The sequence below is a fragment of the Aotus nancymaae genome, unplaced genomic scaffold (assembly GCF_030222135.1).
Source record: "Aotus nancymaae isolate 86718 unplaced genomic scaffold, 86718_ANA_hifiasm-v0.15.2.pri h1tg000016l, whole genome shotgun sequence".
In the NCBI taxonomy this organism is placed as follows: Eukaryota; Metazoa; Chordata; class Mammalia; order Primates; family Aotidae; genus Aotus; species Aotus nancymaae.
In genome coordinates, this window is record NW_026988428.1 from 41,042,436 (window position 1) to 41,062,907 (window position 20,472).

A 20,472-nucleotide genomic window follows, 5' to 3' on the forward strand; every position below is an offset into this window, starting at 1 on the left:
TAGTCTAGCTACTCGGGAGGCTGAGGCAGGAGAACTGCAAGAACCCGGGAGGCGGAGGTTGCAATGAGCCAAGATCGTGCCACTGCACTCCAGCCTGGGCAACAGCGTGAGACACAGTCTCAAAAAAAAAAAAAAAAGTGCTGTGAGACCCCTGGTGCTCCACTCTAAACCCACCTTTTGCGTTCTAATTCTTTGTCTATTTCTTAATTCCTTCAGCACTGCCTGGGTTAAAGTCTCTACAACTAAGCTAGTCTCAACAACACCCAAGTGTTGAAGGAGACACCTGGGGGAGGTGATTGGATCACAGGTGTGGTTTCCCCCATGCTGTTCTTGTGAGAGTGAGTTTTCACCAGAGCTGATGGTTTTATAAGGGGCTCTTCCTCCTTTACTTCCTTCACATGCTCTCTCATTTGCTGCCATGTAAGATGTGCCTGCTTCTTCTTCCACTATAATTTTAAGTTTCCTGACGCCTGCCCAGCCATTCAAAACTGTGAGTCAATTAAACCTCTTTTCTTTATGAATTACCCAGTCTCGGGCATTTCTTTATAGCAGTGTGAGAACAGACTAAAACACATCCTAACTTCATATGAGTTCTAGATTATATTCACAGATCAGTAGTAAAATATATATGCAGATGATTGCAAGATTCAGGTTCAAAACACCAAGTATTGGCTGGGCACGGTGCCTCAGGCCTATAATTCCAGCATATTGGGAGGCCAAGGTGGGCGAATCACTTGAGATCAGGAATTCAAGACCAGCCTGACCATCAAGATGAGGTGAAACCTCATCTCCACTAAAAGTACAAAAAAATTAACCAAGCGTAGTGGCATGCACTTGTAATCCCAGCTACTTGGGAGGCTGAGGTGGGAGAAGCTACTTGAACCTGAGAGGCAAAGGCTGCACTGAGCGGAGATCGCACTACTGCACTCCAGCCTGGGCAACTGAGTGAGATTCTGTCTCAAAGAAAAAAATTAAAACAAACAAACAAAACCCACAAAATTAAATTAAAGGCCTAGGTCTAGAAGATTCTCTACCTAAGAATATTTTAATTCAGAAAGAAGATACAAAGAGGGAAACAACTCTTAAGTGACTACAGCCTGGATTACCTGAGAGTAAGAAGGATATGAAAATTTATTTTTGACCAGGCGTCGTGGCTCACACAGGTAATCCCAGAACTTTGGGAGGCCGAGGCAGGCAGATCACAAGGTCAAGAGTTCAAGACCAGCCTGGCCAACATTGGGAAACCCCATTTCTACTACAATTATAAAAAAAAAAAATTAGCCAGTCGTGGTGGCATGTGCCTGTAGTCACAGCTACTTGGGAGGCTGAGGCAGGAGAATCACTTGAACCCATAAGGTGGAGGTTGCAGTGAGCCAAAATTGTGCTACTGCACTCCAGCCTGAGCAACAGAGAGAGACTCCATCTCAAAAAAAAAAAAAAAAGAAAGGAAAACTTATTTTCACATTCATATGTCACCACTAAGTTAGGGGAAAAAGGCAATACAATGCCAATCTTCTGTGCAATATCCCATTTCCCATGGCAAGTCACCATAACTACTTGTAAATCACTTCATTCTGTGAAATAATTCAGGTTAAGGCTAGGCATGGTAGCTCATGCCTGTACCCCCAACACTTTGGGATGCTGAGGTGGGAGGATCATTTGAGACCATGAGTTCAAAACCAGCTTGGGCAATACAGTGCAACCTTCTATTTAAAAAAAAAAAAAAGGCTAGGTACAGTGGCTCATGCCTGTAATCCCAGCACTCTGGGAGGCTGAGGGAGGCAGATCACTTCAGGTAAGGAGTTCAAGACCAGCCTGACCAACAACATGGTGAAACCCCATCTCTAATAAAAATACAAAAATTAGCCGGGCATGGTAGTGGGCACCTATAATCCCAGCTAGGAGGCTGAAGTAGGAGACTCACTTGAACTCAGGAGGTAGAGGTTGCCAGGAGCCAAGATGGCACCACTGTACTCCAGCCTGGGTGACAGAGCAAGACTGTCTCAAAAAAAAAAAAAAAAAAAAAAACTCAAGTTAGATATTTTATTGCTCAAGCACATCTGGGAAGACACAGAGGACCTTAGATCTGTAATCCGCTCTTTTTTTTTTTTTTGAGACCAAGTCTTGCTCTGTCACCTAGGCTGGAGTGTAGTGTCTAGGTCTCAGCTCACTGCAACCTCCACCTCCCAAGTTCAAGCCATTCTCCTGCCTCAGCCTCCCGAGTAGCTGAGATTGATTACAGGTGCACGTCACCATGCCTGGATAAATATTTTTGTATTTTTAGTAGAGACAGAGTTTCACTATGTTGGTCAGGCTGGTCTTGAACTCCTGACCTCAAATGATCCACCCGCCATGGCCTCCCAGAGTGCTGGGATCACAGGCGTGAGCCACTGCACCTGGCCCACTCTACCTTTTTTTAATTACAAATAATTGATCCCATAAAAATAACAAAGAATTGGCTGGGTGCAGTGGCTCATGCCTATAATCCCAGCACTTTGGGAGGCTGAGGCAGCGGATCACCTGAGGTCAGGAGTTTGGGACCAACCTGACCAACATGGAGAAACCCCGTCTCTACTAAAAATACAAAAAATTAGCCGGGCGTGGTGGTGTATGCCTGTAGTCCCAGCTACTTGGGAGGGTGAGGCAAGAGAACTGCTTGAACCCAGGAGGCAGAGGTTTCAGTGAGCCAAGACTGCACCATTGCACTCCAGCCTGGGCAAGAAGAGCAAAAAAATAAATAAATAACAAAGAATAGGCCAGGCACAGTGGCTCACGCCTGTAATCCCAGCACTCTGTGATGCCAAGGAAGGCTGATCACTTGAATTCAGGAGTTCAAGACCAGCCTGGCCAACATAGTGAAACCCCTTCTCTACTAAAAATACAATAATTAGCCTACCTGAGCATAGTGGTGAGTGCCTATCATCCTAGCTACTGAGGAGACTGAGGCACAAGAATCGCTTGAACCCAGGAGGTGAAGTTGCAGCGAGCTGAGATCACATCACTGCACTCCAGCCTGGGCAACACAGAGAGACTCTGTCTCAAAAAAAACAAAAAGAATAGATTATGAAGAATGAGAAAGAGGCCGGGTACGGTGTCTCATGCCTGTAATCCCAGAACTTTGGGAAGCCAAGGCAGGAGATCAGCTGCAGTCAGGAGTTTGAGACCAGCCTGGCCAACATGGCAAAACCCCGTCTATACTAAAAATACAAAAATTAGCTGGGCATGATGGCAGTGCCTGTAATCCCAGCTACTTATGAGTCTGAGGCAGAAGAATCATTTGAATACAGGAGGCAGAGATTGCAGTGAGCCAACATCGCACCACTGCACTCCAGCCTGGATGACAAAAGCGAACTCCACCAAAAAGAAAAGAATGAGAAGCAATTTCTCTTTAAAGGAACCATTCCCCACTAAAGGAATCAGGATTTCTTACGTAAACAATTGATTCCAAGTCTGGCACAAGTAAAGTACAAAGTGAGCCCAGAACCCCTTGTTTTGCCAGAGTGTAAGGAAGTGCTCAAAACATGTTAGGGATATATGTCAAAAGGACAAAGCAGCCAGCCTGAACGGGCTCCCTCAAGCCCCTTCAAATCAAATTTAGGACAATTTTTGTATTTCTTTTTTTTTTTCCTTTTTTTTTTCTATCTATGGAATCACAGAACAATTTTTGTATTTCTAATAATGAATATTACTGGTACTTTTATTTACTATTAACAGCAGTAGGTTTTAACTTGTTGAATTGCTTTAAACTGTCAAATCTATAGTTATCCTCAAAAACAAAAGAGGAGAGAAGCTCTTCTCTTTAGAACAATACCAGCCATAAATGCAGAAGGAACGAGAAAATGTGAAAATCAACATATTCAAACCATCACTGGTGCTCAGTTCCACAGCACATATACTAAAATTAGACTAATATAGAGAAGATTTAGCAAGGCCCCTGCCCAAGGATAACATGCAAATTCATGAAGCATTCTATTTAAAAAGGAAAAAAGAAACCACTAGTATAATAACAGATTCAGACAAGGATCATCAATGGATGCTAATGTCACTGGGTAAAAGGTTATTGAGGAAAAGAGATCTGAAATCTTAAAAGTATCATCCCACAGCTGTTTCTTAATTACAAAGGGAAACGATCGAACATCACAAGGCCAGGGGTGAAAAAAAAGTGAAAAGATTCCTTTACAATGAAGAAATTTAGCAGACACCAATTTAACCAAGTGATCAAAGTTAGCATCACCAATAATGAGACAAAGTGACATTATGTGCATACAACATCACCTGGGTAGTATTCTTCCCAAGTATATTTAACTTGAATCTAATCATGACAAATTCAAATTGTACAACATTCTTCAAAACAACTGGCCTGGACACTTCAAAAATATTAATGACATGAAAAACAAAAAAGCAGAAGAGAACTGCTCTAGGTTAAAAGAGACTACAAACACACGACGATTAAACGCAACACATGTTCCTTGAAGAAATCCAGGATTGTTGGGGGAAGTTGCAAAGCATGTTGAGATAACTGAAGAAACTTAAATATGGACTATTTATAATGTATCACTGTAAAATATTTTGAATGTGATAGTGAACTTAATAATGGTATTGTGGAAAACACCATAGTTCTCAGGCAATATATGCTAAGGAAATTATGGAGTGAGGTGTCCTGATGTCTGTAATTTATTTCTTAATATGTGAATAAAACTCCTAATATACAGTAACACAAAAAACTGCGTATGCTATGTGTGTAGGGAGGGAGAGAAAGGGGAGGGAAAAAGGAGGAGGGAGAGAGGAAGGGAAAGAAAGGAAGGGAGAGAGCAAACATACAAACGTGGCAAATTGTGAACTGGTAAATACAGGTAAAAGTCACATTGGTGTTCACTGTATCATTCCTTCACCTTTCCTATAGGTCTGAAATTCTTCCAAATAAAAAGTTGGAGCCAAAAAGAAAAAGAAGAAACATTAACCAAAATACTTGGCTGCCCAGTACAAACTTGCTGTGTCCTAAAAGGCAATTTGAGATGAGGGTTAAAAGCACAAACTTCAGGCCACGCACGGTGGCTCACACCTGTAAACTAGCACTTTGGGAGGTTGAGGAGGGTGGATTGTCTGAGTCCAGGAGTTCGAGACTAGCCTGGACAACATGGCAAAATCCCATCTCCACTAAAAATATAAAAAGTTAGCTAGGCGTTGTGGCACATGCCTGTAGTCCCAGCTACTCAAGAGGCTGAGGCAGGAAAATCACTTGAATCTGAGAGGTGGAGTTTGCAGTGAGCTGAGATTGCGCCACTGCACTCCAGCCTGGGCAACAGAGTGAGACTCTGTTTCCAAAAAATGAAAATAAAATAACAAAGCCTAGGCCGGGCACTGTGGTTCACGCCTGTAATCCCAGCACTTTGGGAAGCCGAGGTGGGTGGATTACCCACCAGGAGTTTGAGACCAGCCTGACAAACATGGTGAAACCCCATCTCTACTAAAAATACAAAATTAGGCTTGTTGCAGTGGCTCATGCCTGTAGTCCCAGCACTTTGGGAGGCTGAGACAGGCAGATAACCTGAGGTCAGGAGTTCAAGACCAGCCTGACCAACATGGTGAAACCCTGTCTCTACTAAAAATACAAAAAGTAGCCAGGCATGACACACTCCTGCAATCTCAGCTACTTAGGAGGCTGAGGCACAAGAATTACTTGAACCCGGAAGGTGGAGGTTGCAGTGAGCCGAGATCACACCACTGTACTCTAGCATGGGAAACAGAGTGTGAGACTCCGTCTCAGAAAAAAAAAAAAAAAAAAAAAATATATATATATATATATATATATATATATAAGCCAGGCATGGTGGCGCACACCTGTAATCCCAGCTACTTGGGAGGCTGAGGCAGGAGAATCACTTGAACCCAGGAGCTGGACGTTGCAGTGAGCAGAGATCCTACCATTGCACTCTAGCCTGGGCTACAAGGCAAAACCACAACCCAAAAAAAAAAGATTTCCACATCAAACTGGGGTTTATATATCCTGGCCGCATGATAATGGACACATAATCTAACCTAATCTCCCTAAGCCTCACTGTGAAATGGGGATAATACAATACTATTCCATGAGGATTATTATTCTGAGGATTAAATGATCTAATATGTGTTACACTATGCTCCCATGATATTATCACATTATTTGTTCTTTGTGTGTGTGTGTCTCGCCAGCTTACAGGTAACTTTGTCAAAATTTTTGCCAAATATATCCAAAATCAAAGAATTATAATGCATTCCACCCAAGGACCAATAAAAGTAAGTCCTCTATTGGCACAAATAAGTGAGAACTAACATTCTCTAAAGAATATATCAAATGATGGAAAATAAAGCTTCCCAGTTTACGTTTGCTCCTTCCTCAAAAAAGTACTGGGTTGTCAGGAATGGGCACAGGTTGCAATCTTTTTTTTTTTTTTTTTTTTGAGACAGAGTATCACTCTGTTGCCCAGGCTGGAGTATAGTAGCACCGTGTCAGCTCACTGCAACCTCCATTTCCTGGGTTCAAGCAATTATCCTGCCTTAACCTCCCAAGTAGCTGGAATTACAGGCACCCACCACCACGCCCAGCTATTTTTATTTTTATTTTTATTTTTTTTTGAGACGCAGTTTCGCTCTTGTTACCCAGGCTGGAGTGCAATGGCGCGATCTCGGCTCACCGCAACCTCCGCCTCCTGGGTTCAGGCAATTCTCCTGCCTCAGCCTCCTGAGTAGCTGGGATTACAGGCACGCGCCACCGTGCCCAGCTAATTTTTCTATTTTTTAGTAGAGATGGAGTTTCACCACATTGACCAAGATAGTCTTGAACTCCTGACCTCAGGTGATCTGCCCGCCTTGGCCTCCCAAAGTGCTAGGATTACAGGTATGCGTCACCACGCCCAGCCCAAAAATGTCAATCTTAACATTAAAATCCAATGTCTTCAGGCCAGGAGTGTCCCTAAAATTCTGGTATTTCCTGGGGCTCCTTGTCAGCTCTCCCAGCACTCTCAAGTTTGCCCCGGGTAACCTTGTTCCCTATCATAGATTAAACCTTCTTGTGGAGAGTACTTCCAAATCTAAATACCTCTGCCTCTCTCTAGCACTCCAGATCCATTTAGACAACCAGCTGCTACACATTTCCAAAAGTGAACTCTCTACTAACATTTCCTCTAACCCCAAACCCACCCTTTTCTTATTTCAGTAAGCAACACCACCCAGTTCGCCCAAGACACAAACCTGAGAGTCATCCATCCACGATTCCTCCCCTCTTCCCAAATTTAAACAATCTCCAAATTCTGGCACCAACTCACAGATCCATCTGCTCTTCTCAGCTCTGTTCCCTCTCCTCCATTCTCATTACTTCTCCACAGAGCATTTAATTAATGGGGCAAGGCCTCCAGTTTTCTTTTGCCTTCAGCAGAGCAACTGGCAATGTTCCCAATGGTGGTTGCGCTGGCTGCCCTGTTGGTCTTTGTCCTTGAACAACTAAAAGTCTCTAGCCTATCTTTGATGGACGTATAGTGCCACTGGAAAGTAAACTAATTGTTTCAAGCTACTGAGATTTGGAGACTGTTTCTTACCCAGTATACTCTAGGCTACCCTGATTTCAATCTCTTTTTTTTTTTTTTTCAAACGGAGTCTCACTCTGTTGCCCAGGCTGGAGTACAGTGGTATAATCTCAACTCACTGTAACCTCCGCCTCCTGGGTGCAAGTGATTCTCCTGCCTTAGCCTCCCCAGTAACTGGGATTACAGGCACCCGTCACCATGTCCAGCTAATTCTTTTGTATGTATTTTTAGTAGAGATGGGGTTTCACCATATTGGCCAGGATGGTCTCAAACTCCTGAGAGTTTGAGGTGAGGTTTGAGAGTTGAGGTGATATGCCTACCTCAACCTCCCAAAGTGCTGGGGTTACAGGCATGAGCCATGGTGCCCAGCCTCAATATCTCTTATATAGACTACAACAGCCTCCTAACAAGTGTCACTCCCTCTACTCTAAATCCAGTATAAGTATTTCAAATTGCTGCCAGTTTCCTTTGTAAAATACAACATAATAATTTCATTTATCTGATTAAAAATCTTCAGAGAAAAAAAAATCTTCAGAGGTTCACCTTTGCCTCAAAATATTCCAAATTCCTTAATAGAGCTTCTAAGCCCACCATAAAATCAGCCCCTAAATATATCCTTCTCTTCAGCCATTCAAAATACTGCTCCATAGATACCACCTATATTCTCTTTTTCCTTTTTTTTTTTTGAGACAGAGTCTTGCTGTCGCCGTGATCTCAGCTCACTGCAACCTCCACCTCCCGGGTTCAAGAGATTCTGGTGCCTCAGCCTCCCTAGTAGCTAGGATTACAGGCAAGCACCACCAAGCCCAGCTAATTTTTTTGGGTTTTTTTGGGTATTTTTTTGAGACAGAGTCTCACTCTGTGTCGCTCAGGTTGGAGTGCAATGTTGCAATCTAGGCTCACTGCAACCTCTGCCTCCCAAGTTCAAGCAATTCTCCTGCCTCAACCTCCCGAGTAGCTGGGATTACAGGTATCTGCCACCATGCCTGGCTAACTTTTCTATTTTTAGTAGAGATGGGGTTTCAGCATATTGGTCAGGCTGGTCTCAAACTCCTGACCTTGTGATCCGCCCGCCTAAGCCTCCCAAAGTGCTGGGATTATAGGCATGAGCCACCTCACCCAGCCAATTTTTTGTATTTTTAGTAGAGATGGAGTCTTATCATAGTGGCCTGGCTGGTCTCGAACTCCTGACCTCATGATCTGCCCACCTCAACCTCCCGAAGTGCTGGGATTACAAATTACAGGCATGAGCCAATGTACCCAGCCATCTGTTTTCTTGTTTTGTTTTGTTTTTGAGACGGAGTCTCGCTCTGTCACCCATGCTGGAGTGCAGTGGCGCAATCTCAGCTCACTGCAACCTCTGTCTCCCGGGTTCAAGCGATTCTCCTGCCTCACCCTCCCAAGTAGCTGGGACTACAGGTTCCTGCCACCACGCCTGGCTAAATTTTGTATTTTTAGTAGAGATGGGGTTTCACCATATTAGCCAGGCTGGTCTTGAATTCCTGACCTTGTGATCCACCCACCTCAGCCTCCCTAAGTGCTGGGATTACAGGCGTGAGCCACCATACCTGGCCCATCTTTTTCTTTTTTTAGAGACAGGGTCTCACTCTGTTGACCAGGCTAGGGTACAGTGGTGCAATCACAGCTCATTGCAACCTCAAACTCCTGGGCTTAAGTGATCTTCCCATCTCAGTCTCAAGAGTAGCTGAGACAAGAGCTGCATGCCACCACATCCATCTAATTGCTTTAATTTCTGGTAGAGATGGGGGTCTCACAATATTACCCAGATTGCTTTCAAACTCCTGACATGATGTGATTCTCCTGCCTTGACTTCATAAAGTTCTAGGATTACAGGTGTGAGCCACCACGCCCAGCCTGATATATATTCTTTAATACTGCTAGGTCTTTGCCCAGACTATCATATCTGCTTGAAATGCTCTCCCACCCTTTCACTACCCCATGATACCTTTGTCTGCCTAGCCATACAAGTACCCTCAGCAGCTAACCCTCCCATTCTCTCAACAGCTACTTGAATTTGTCTCTCTTCTCAAGGCCCCTATCTACCAACCTGCCTTACACTAAGACATTAGCTCCCAGCCCCAAAAGAGTAAGTCCCCTACATCACAAGTAATATAAAGGTCATAAGACAGAAACTCTCTCAAATTTCTTTGTTCAGATACCAAACATTTCTCCCCATCCCTTTCCTGACCTTTTCCTTATCTTAATGAAGGGGATAATAATTCTACCCCTGCTTTAGACTGCATCTTCTTTACAGGCTCAAGAACTTCATTCTGTTATCAAGGCTCTGTATTGTCTTGCTCATTCTCCTGTATACATAAATATGCTGTCTGTCATCTAAAAAACTCCTCCTTGTACACCATGTTCCCTCTAATTACTGTCCTCTCTGTCCATCTCTTTGCAGTCATCTTGAAAGACAAAGCTTGTTTCTTCTTTTTCATAGAGATAAGTCTCATTATGTTGCCCAGGTTGGATTACAGGTGTGAGCCACCACGCCCAGCCTTTACTAGTTTTCCATCTATTTTTAGGCCTCCTCAGATTTCTTCCAGGGCTCCACTTCCACAAGTCACACCTTTAACTATCAGTGTTCTCCAAGGTGTCTCCTCAGCCTGCAGCTCTTCAGTCTCAACATGCCTTTAAGCTGACCCAAACCCATCACTTTAACTACAATGTATATACTACTATACTGCTGACTCCCAAATCTCTCTCCAGTCCTAACTTCTCTACCTCTGGACTGGTATATCCAACCACCTAGCAGGCATTTCCATATAGTTCCACAGGTACCTCAAATTCAACAATTCCAAAACCAAACATCTCACTTTTTATTCCCAAATGTGCATCTTCCTATATTCCCTAATTTATAAATGAAGTCACTATCCACCCTGACATGAAACCCAAAAAACTAGAAGTCACCCAAGAGCACATCCTTCTCATCACCACTATTATTCTCTGTCTTGCTCTGTTACTCACGCATGCACTCATCTCCGTTTCTAACAGATTCTATTTCTTTTTTTTTTTTTTTTTTTGAGACAGAGTTTCACTCTTGTTCCCCAGGCTGGAGTATAATGGTGGGATCTTGGCTCACTGCAATCTCCGCCTCCCGGGTTCAAGCAATTCTCCTGCCTCAGCCTCCCAAGTAGCTCATGTCTATAATCCCAGCACTTTGGGAGGCCAGGCGGGAGGACTGCTTGAGCCCAAGGGTTCAAGACCATCCTGAGCAACACAGGAAGACCTCATTTCTACAAAAGTAAAAGAATAAAATTGGCCAGGCACGGTGGCTCACGCCTATAATTCCAGCACTTTGGGAGGCCGAGACGGGTGGATCACGAGGTCAAGAGATCGAGACCATCCTGGTCAACATGGTGAAATCCCGCCTCTACTAAAAATACAAAAATTAGCTGGGCATGGTGGCGCACACCTGTAGTCCCAGCTACTCGGGAGGCTGAGGCAGGAGAATTGCTTGAACCCAGGAGACAGAGGTTGCAGTGAGCCCAGATCACGCCATTGCACTCCAGCCTGGGTAACAAGAGCAAAACTCCGTCTCAAAAAAAATAAATAAATAAAATTAGCTGGGTGTGATGGTGTGCACTTGTAGTCCCGGCTACTTGGGAGTCTTGAGCCCAGGAGGTCAAGGCAGCAGTAAGTCATGATCCTGTAACTGTACTCCAGCCTAAGCAACACAGCAAGACACTGTATCAAAATAAAAAATAAAGCCAGGCTCGATGGCTCACACCTGTCCCAGCACTTTGGGAGGCCAAGGTGGGCAGATCATGAGGTCAGTTCAACACCAGCCTGATCAACATGGTGAAACCCCGTCTCTACTAAAAATACAAAAATTGACCGGGCATGGTGGTGTGTGCCTGTAACCCCAGCTACTCAGGAGGCTGAGGTAGCAGAATGGCTTGAACCTAGGAGGCGGAGGTTGCAGTATGCACTCCAGCCTGGGTGACAGAGTGAGGAGTCATTTCAAATAAATAAGTAAATAATGGGCAGGAGCAGAAGAGCCAGGAATGCAAGTAGAAAAGTATAGTGTCACCAAATATTTCAAGAAGGAAAGAGGTCAACAGTAACGAATCCCGCAAAAACAATGGAAGAAGACAAGGATGAAAGACATCTGTGGTCAAACGCAGTGGCTCACGCCTGTAACCCCAGAGTTTTGGGGGGCCAAGGTAGGTGGATCACCTGAGGTCAGGACCGGAAACCAGCCAGGCCAACATGGTTAAACCCCATCTCTACTAAAATGCAAAAATTAGGCATTGTGTGCACCCCTGTAATCCCAGATACTCAGGAGGCTGAAGTGGGAGAACTGCTTGAATCCAGGAGACACAGGCTGCAGTGAGCCAAGATCACGCCACTGCATTCCAGCCTGGGTAACGAGCGAAACTCCGCCTCAAAAAAAAAAAAAAAAAAAAAGGAGGCCGGGCGCGGTGGCTCACGCCTGTAATCCCAGCATTTTGGGAGGCCGAGGCGGGTGGATCACGAGGTCAAGAGATCGAGACCATCCTGGTCAACATGGTGAAACCCCGTCTCTACTAAAAATACAAAAAATGGCCGGGCGCGGTGGCTCAAGCCTGTAATCCCAGCACTTTGGGAGGCCGAGGCGGGTGGATCACGAGGTCAAGAGATCGAGACCATCCTGGTCAACATGGTGAAACCCCGTCTCTACTAATACAAAAAATTAGCTGGGCACGGTGGCGCGTGCCTGTAATCCCAGCTACTCAGGAGGCTGAGGCAGGAGAATTGCCTGAACCCAGGAGGCGGAGATTGCGGTGAGCCGAGATCGCGCCATTGCGCTCCAGCCTGGGTATCAAGAGCGAAACTCCGTCTCAAAAAAAAAAAAAAAAAAAAAAAAAAAAAAAAAAAAAATTAGCTGGGCATGGTGGCGCGTGCCTGTAATCCCAGATACACAGGGATTCTCCTGAGGCAGGAGAATTGCCTGAACCCAGGAGGCGGAGGCTGCGGTGAGCCGAGATTGCGCCATTGCACTCCAGCCTGGGTAACAAGAGCGAAACTCCGTCTCAAAAAAAAAAAAAAGGAAAGATTCATGACAGTTGCAGGTAATTAAAAAAAAAAAAAAAAAGGGAAAGAGATCTGTTAAATTTTACAAGGTCTCCCATGTTCTTCCCATTGATTTTGATGGCTGCTGGGAGCTGTCTCCACCAACAGCATTAGAAACTATAAGCGGGCCAGGCGTGGTGGCTCACACCTAGCACTTTGGGAAGCCGAGCCAGGTGGACTGTTGAGTCCAGGAGCTCAAGACCAGCCTGGCCAACATGGTGAAACCCCATCTCTACTAAAAATACAAAAATTAGCCAGACATGGTGGCAGGCACCTGTAATCCCAGCTACTCAGGAGACTGAGGCAGAAGGCTGAGGTGATTGAACCTGGAAGACAAAGGTTGCAGTGAGCCGAGATCGCACCACTGTACTCTGGCCAACAGAGCAAGACAGTCTAAAAAAAAAAAAAAAAAACCCATAAGTGAACACTTCTCATAGGTATACATTCATCTGCTACAAGCTGGAGTACAGTGGTATGATCTCAATCACTGCAACTTCCACCTTCCAGGTTCAAGCAATCTCACGACTCAGCCTCCCAAGTGGCTGGAATTACAGGCATGTGCTACCATAATTCCCAGCTAAGTTTTATTTTTAGTAGAGACAGGGTTTCATTATGTTAGCCAGGCTGGTCTTAAACTCCTGACCTCAAGTGACCCACCCACCTTGGCCTCCCAAAGTGCTGGGATTACAGGTGTGAGCCACCACATCTGGCCAGATATTTCAAATGTACCTATCATTAAGTTTGGATTATCACAGTCTTAATTACTTTCCTCCTAGTTTTCTGTTATTAAGCCTGTAAGCTTTCACAAGTCTGACCCACCCTTTTCCAAGACACCAAGGATTTCTTGATGCCCATAGTGTTCCTCACAAACCAAAACCATAAATTCTTACAACTCACATATGCAACAAAAACACTGGCCTAGCAAAAATATGAACTGTATATTTGGAAAACCTAGCCTTTTTTGGCCAGAGTATGGTGGCACAATCATAGCTCACCACAGCCTCAAACTTCTAAGCTCAAGCAATCCTCCAGCCTCAGACTTCCAAAGTGCTGCATTACAGGTGTAAACAACCATGCCAAGCCTATATGATATTTTTAATAACTGTGCACGTAAAACAAAGTTTTGTCACGAGCCTGGGCGACAAAGCAAGACTCTGTCTCAAAAAACAAAACAAAGATTAAAAGAAATTATTCACAAAATGAGAACTACTAATATGATTCTAGAAGATGTAGTTACTTCTTTATACTAATAACATCATAACTATATCCAGTCAAATGTATAGCAGATCGCCAATTCTTGCACCTCCCATTAACCATTCTCTCCTAGGTCTGGCAGCTTTCAATGTCTTCGCAAAGGTTTAAGCAAAAGCCTTATCTTTGCCACCAAAGGGCTAAAAGCACACTTCAGACCAGGCGTGGTGGCTCACACCTGTAATCCCAGCACTTTGAGAGGCTGAGGTGGGCAAATCACCTAAGTTCAGGAGTTCAAGACCAGCTTGGCCAACAGGGTGAAACTCCATCTCTACAAAATACAAAAACTAGCCAGGCATGATGGCAGGTGCCTGTAATCCCAGCTACTTAGGAGGCTGAGACGGGAGAATCGCTTGAACCCGGGAGGCAGAGGTTGTAGTAAGCCAAGATCACACCACTGCACTCCAGCCTGGGCAACAGAGCAAGACGCCGTCTCAAAAAAAAAAAAGCATTTCACTCCCTTTGCCTTCCGGAGCTAAAGAGTAGCCAAATTGCCCCAAAGAGAAATCTCATCCAGGCTACTCTAGCCAGAAGGTCAATGAAGGTAACTAATGTACCAACCAAGAAACTAAGGAAAGACAGACCGGGCGCAGTGGCTCCTGGCTGTAATCCCAGCACTTTGGGAGGCCAAGGCGGGCGGATAACCTGAGGTCAGGAGTTCAAGACCAGCCGGGCAAACAAGGCAAAACCCTGTATCTACTAAAACTACAAAAATTAGCTGGGTGTGGTAGGTGCCTGTAATCCCAGCTACTCGGGAGGCTGAGGGAGGAGAATCCCTTGAATCTAGGAAATGGGAGGTTACAGTGAACGAAGATCACACCATTGCACTCTGGCCTGGGTGACAGTGAGAAACTCTGTCTCAAAAACAAAAGAAAAAAGAAACTAAGGAAAGATAAAATGAGGGATGAGGGATAACCCACAGAATACAGGGTGCCTGCTCCCTTTTTTTTTTTTTTTTCCCCAGAGGGAGTCTCACTCTGTTGCCCAGGCTGAAGTGCAGTTGTACAATCTCAGCTCATTACAACCTCTGCCTCCCAGGTTCAAGCCCTTCTCATGCCTCAGCCTCCTGAGTAGCTGGGATTACAGGCACGTGCCACCACGCCCAGATAATTTTTGTATTTTTAGTAGAAACAAGGTTTCACCATGTTGGTCAGGCTGGTCTCCCTGACCTCAGGTGATCCACCCACCTCAGCCTCCCAAAGTGCTGGGATTACAGGCATGAGCCACCGCGCCCGGCTACCTGCTACTCTTACCCTCAAACTTAGCATAATTTAGTTGCTAAAAATGCCACCCAAAATCAATTTGTGAAAAAAGGATCACATGTTCTCTAGAACTGAACATTCTATCATTGGTAGAGAAATCTGTTCTTATAGTTTTAAACTCAAGGGTCTCTACATGAATTGGGGGGATGAGGGTGGGAACTAGCCCACAGGGCCAGGACTATAAATACTAACATCTTCAGGCTACTGAAAAGTTCAAAGTGGAACCAGCCTTCTCAGCTCTCCAGGGTCAGAGGTAACGAGAGTGATATTTGTCTTGGCAAGGATATGAACAAACCTCAAGTGAAGAGCATGAAGTAGGTAAAAATTCTAGGCACATGAAATCTGAGATAAGACTACTAACACCAAAGAATTTCCACACTCCATCCTCTTCTCTGCCCTCAGAGTATTTTCATTCAATGGCCTGAAAGCACAAGATGTTTGTCAAAAGAAAAACATCCCAAGAAAAAACATCACTTCTCTCAATGAGCACCTTAGAAAACTAGGTTTTCCTAGTGAAAACCTATCCCACCCTTCCAAGGACAACTAATCACAACCAGAAATTCATGGCAAGAGTTCAAGGAAGAAACTCCCTACCTACTCAGTCAACAAATCTGTTGCACACTTGACTGCGTGTCAAGTGCTTTTCTAAGTGCTGAGGATACAGTAATTAATAAAACAAAAATGCCCTGGCCTGCAAGAGGAAGATGGAGAAGTGGCCCTGGTACTTCTGGGCCAGCCCTCACCCGTCGTCGTTTGCCCAGAAGATGTAGCGCTGTGCAGCAGCCGCTGCCCCGTAAAGCCTGGGCACTGTGGCCTGGACCCTGTGCCCCCTTAGAGAAGCAGCCGTCTCCCCCAGATTTGGGGTGGCAGCCTTGCCAGCTCCAGCACCACCCTTGCCCTGAGTCTTTTAACCTGGGTATTAGCATCTTAAAGAGACCTGGCAGGAGTCCTGGCCTCTGACCTAACTGCTCCACCCCAGCCAAGACCTCGGCAAGACTCTGTAACTAGTGATGTCCAAAGACTCTATTTTGTGGTTTAAGGAGAATAAAGTTGACTACCTTTCAAAAAAATTTAAAAAAACCAAAACGCCTGCTCTCCTGAAGCTTTTCTTTTTTTGAGACACAGAGTCTCGCTCTATTGCCCAGGCTAGAGTGCAGTGGTGCAATCTTGGCTCTCCTGCCTCTGCCTCCTGGGTTCAAGCCATTCTCCTGCCTCAGCCTCCTGAGTAGCTGGGACTATAGGCATGTGCCACCATGCCCAAATAATTTTTGCATTTTTAGTAGAGATGGGGTTTCAGCATGTTGGCCAGACTGGTCTCAAACTTCTTTTTTTTTTTTGTATTTTGAGACAGAGTCTCACTCTGTCGCCCAGGCTAGAGTGTAATGGTGTGACCTTAGTTCAGTACAACTTCCGCCTCCTGGATTCAAGCAATTCTCCTGCCTCAGCTTCCCAAATAATTGGGATTACAGGCACCCAGCACCAAGCCCAGCTAATTTTTTTTTGTATTTTTAGTAGAGATGGGGTTTCATCATGTTGGCCAGGTTGGTCTTGAACTCCTGGCCTCAGGTGATCCACCCACCTCAGGTGATCCACCCGCCTCAGGCTCCCAGAGTGCTAGGATTACGGGCGTGAGCCACTGCACTGGGCCCTGAAGGTTACTTTCTACTGTGGAAGTTTAAAATATATAATATGTTATAGGTTGATAGGGTTAAAGCAAAAAATAAAGCAGAAAAGGGGGGGGTGGGGAGTTATGTGAATGTGTATAGAGGAGAGACTTTGCCATCCAGATAGCCAAGGGAATATCACTGCTAAGAGTGACATTTGGGCCAGGCACAGTGGCTCACATCTGTAACCCCAACACTTTGAGTGAGAGGCCGAGGTGGGCGGATCACCTGAGGTCAGGAGTTCCAGATCAACCTGACCAGTATGGTGAAACCCTGTCTCTACTAAAAATACAAAAATTAGCCAGGTGTGGTGGTGCACACCTATAATCCCAGCTACTCAGGAAGCTGAGGCAGGAGAATCGCTTCAACCCGGAAGGCAGAGGATGCAGTGAGCCAAGATCACGCCACTAGCCTGGGCAAGATCACGCCAAGATCTAGCCTGGGCAACAAAGCAAGACTCCATTTAAAACAAACAAACAAACAAAAAGTGACATATGGGCTGGGCGTGGTGGTTCCAGCACTTTGGGAGGTCTAGGTGGGTGGATTACTTGAGGTCAAGAGTTCAAAACCAGCCTGGCCAACATACAGTGAAACCCCATCTCTAATAAAAATACAAAAAAGTTTAGCTGGGCAGGGTGGCAGGCACCTGTAATCTCAGCTACTCAGGAGGCTGAGGCAGGGGAATCGCTTCAACCCAGGAGATAGAGGTTGCAGTGAGCCGAGATCATGCTACTGCACTCCAGTCTAGGCAACAGAGCAAGACTCCATCTCAAAAACAAAAAAAATGAGCGACATTTGTGTAAAGACCTGAAGGTAGTGAGGGGACAGGTGGGCTATGCTCTTATGCAGCGTTATAAGAGAATGGTAATCCGAACTGGACAAGGTGGTTCACGCCTGTAATCCCAGCATTCTGGGAGGCCAAGGAAGGTGGATCACCTGAGAACAGTAGTTCAAGACCAGTCTGAACAACATGGTGAAACGCCATCTTTACTAAAAATACAAAATCAGCCAGGCATGGTGGCATTTGCCTGCAATCCCAGCTACTCCAGAGGCTGAGGCAGGAGAATCACTCGAACCCAGGAGGCGGAGGTTGCAGTGAGCTGAGATCATTCCACTGCACTCCAGCTTGGGCAACAAAAGTGAAACTCCGTCTCAAAAAAAAAAAAAAAAGTAATCCAGGAAGAGGGAACAAAAGCATGGACTCTGAGGTAGAAGTGTGCCTAGTGTGCTCAAGGAACAGCAAGAGGCCAGAGTGCATGTTGGGGAAAAAGGGTGCCACAGATCTAGAGCCTGACAGGCAAAAGTGGTTTTTATTTTGAAAAAGAAAGCTATCTCTTAATTTTCCGTTAAATAATACCAGGCACGCTTTTTTTTATTTTTTGAGACAGAGTCTCACTCTGTCACTCAGGCTGGAGTGCAGTGGCATGATCTCAGCTCACTGCAACCTCCAGCTCCTGGGTTCAAGTGTTACTCCTGCCTCAGCCTCCCAAGCTGGAATTATAGGTGCCTGCCACCATGCCTGGCTGTTTTTGTATTTTTAGTAGAGACAGTGTTTCACCATGTTGGCCAGGCTAGACTCGAACTCCTGACCTCAGGTTATCCACCTGCCTTGCCCTCCCAAAGTGTGGGATTACAGGCATGAGCCACTGCACCTGGCCAGTCGGACATGCTATTTTTATTTGTAAAATTTTTTAAAACTTTACACTGTGAAACTCTGCCAAGCGTAATGGCTCGTGCCTGTAATCCCAGTGCTTTTGGGAGGCTGAGGCCAGAGGATCACTTGAGGCCAGCAGTTCAAGACCAGGCTGGGCAACATAGCAAGATCCCATCTCTACAAAGAAAAAATTGTGAAGCTCTACTGATCATATAATGGACACAAGGACAACTGGAACTGCAACTCTGAAATTTAACTTTTGTTAAGAGTTCATCAGGCCTTCAAGAAAAGTTTTCTGTTCTCTCAAGCCTCTGGAGAACAGCAACAGGGGAAGAAAAATACAACTAAAAACTGAACTGAATTAATCTAACCTGCCACTTTTCACCACTATTTAAACTTTTTGTCTTTCCAGGCGCAGTGGCTCAAGCCTAGCACTTTGGGAGGCCAAGGCAGGTAATCGCTTGAGCTCAGGAGTTCCAGACCAGCCTGGGCAGCAAAGTGAGACCCCGTCTCTACAAAAATTAGCTGGGGACGATGGCTCACCCCTGTACTCCCAGCTACTTGTGGGGCTGAGGTAGGAGGAACGCTTGAGCCCAGGAGGCAGAGGTTGCAGTGAGCTGAGATGGCGCCACTGCACTCCATCTTGGGTGAGACCCTGTCTTAAAAAAAAAAAAAAATTTTTGTCTTGATACCCCAGCATCAAAAAGGGGTTGGGGGGTGGAAAGGGAGAATATTGGAGGAAGAAAATGAAAAAAAAGCATTAGGAAGAAGACCCACAAATTATTCAACTGCAAATCTATCTAAAAATACAATAAAATACTAGGAATTGGTGATATTCCTGAAGTGAAACCTGTCACTTTCCTCCTTCCTTGAATCTCCACGTTGCTTGCGAACATCAGACAGGACTCGGGCTTCTCAATCTTAGTTATCTATTTGAACAACATATGTACAAGGGCATTCATCCAACTGGGGTCTGAATTTAAACTTTTCCACTTTTCTTTGGTTTTAACACAGTTCTGGGATTGTTATTCGGTCATTTCTCATAATTATCTAAGAACAATTCACTCTGAGAAAGTAGGCATTCGGTAGTTCCTAGGCTAATGGCCACAAATGTTGAAAAATGTTGGCTCTAAGGGAAAACAAATTGAAGCGGGCTCCAATTTCAGGGGCTCGAGCAAGTTATGAGCTTAGCGTAGGCCCAAGTTTTAAGCTATAGAAACATCTCCCTGTATGTGCCAACTTAAATCCCTGTCCCCGTAATAAACCTGGAGACCGGTATGATTTTAAACACTTCTACACCTCTCCGTCCTATTTTTCCATTCTCCATGTTCGAAGGAAAACGGCCACCCAAGACACTCACGGAGCTAGCCACAGCAAGGGCGCAACAGTTTTTAGGTCCCCCCCCCTTCAGAGGCCACAGGTGGCGCCACCCCTCTGCCCCCGCACTGCCGCCCTCTGCCCCGCGCCCCCGGCTTCTCTCCAGCTGCGTACACTTGGAACAGTCCTTCCCAGGGCCCTCCGACGCTGACCCATCGCTCCCGGGCCCCGGCTGCCCCGGCGCGGGGAACCCAGGCCGCCGGGCCTCCTCGCGCCGGCCCGAGTGGCCGCCACGCCCCCTCCCCACAGGCCGCCAGGGCCGCCCGCCCCCTCGGCCGGGAGGTGGCCTCACCTCGCACGGGCCGTAGCGGGGAGGGCGCCCGTGTCTCCGCCTGCCGCCCGGGCCCACGGCCGCTCGGCTGCCGCTCGGCCCCGACGGCCGGCGGCGGCTCGCTGCTGGGGGCGGGCTCTTCTCGGGCAGGGGCTTCCCCGGGCTCTAGGGCTGGGAAGCAGGGGGGACCGGGGCAGGGGAGGGGAAAGGGACTTGGGAAGGAGGGGGGAGAGGGAAAAAAAAGGGGGGAACCAAATCCGGAAAGGGAGAAAAGGGGGGAGGGGAAAATCAGAAGGGGAAGAAAAGCCCAGAGTCCGCCCCCCGCTGCGGCCTGCGCTCTACGTCACCACGTCCG

General features: G+C 46.0%; 1 protein-coding gene and 1 non-coding gene across 18 annotated transcripts in view; one reads left to right on the top strand and one right to left on the bottom strand.

The window, feature by feature from the left end:
• R3HDM2 (R3H domain containing 2) overlaps positions 1-20,175 on the bottom strand; it is a 190,692-nt gene extending 170,517 nt beyond the window's left edge. For 6 of the 17 annotated variants that reach the window (XM_021675300.2, XM_012469725.3, XM_064377268.1 and 3 more), the window contains exon 1: positions 20,139-20,175. The gene's annotated coding sequence lies outside the window, so the exon portion shown is untranslated. The remainder of the gene's footprint in view (positions 1-20,138) is intronic. The other 11 variants (XM_021675303.2, XM_064377269.1, XM_064377262.1 and 8 more) reach the window with 3 other exon arrangements.
• On the top strand, positions 3,872-3,979 carry LOC135275489 (U6 spliceosomal RNA). Its single transcript, XR_010343120.1, has one exon. It is a non-coding gene; the product is annotated as a U6 spliceosomal RNA (small nuclear RNA).
• Positions 20,176-20,472: the final 297 nt, after the last annotated feature.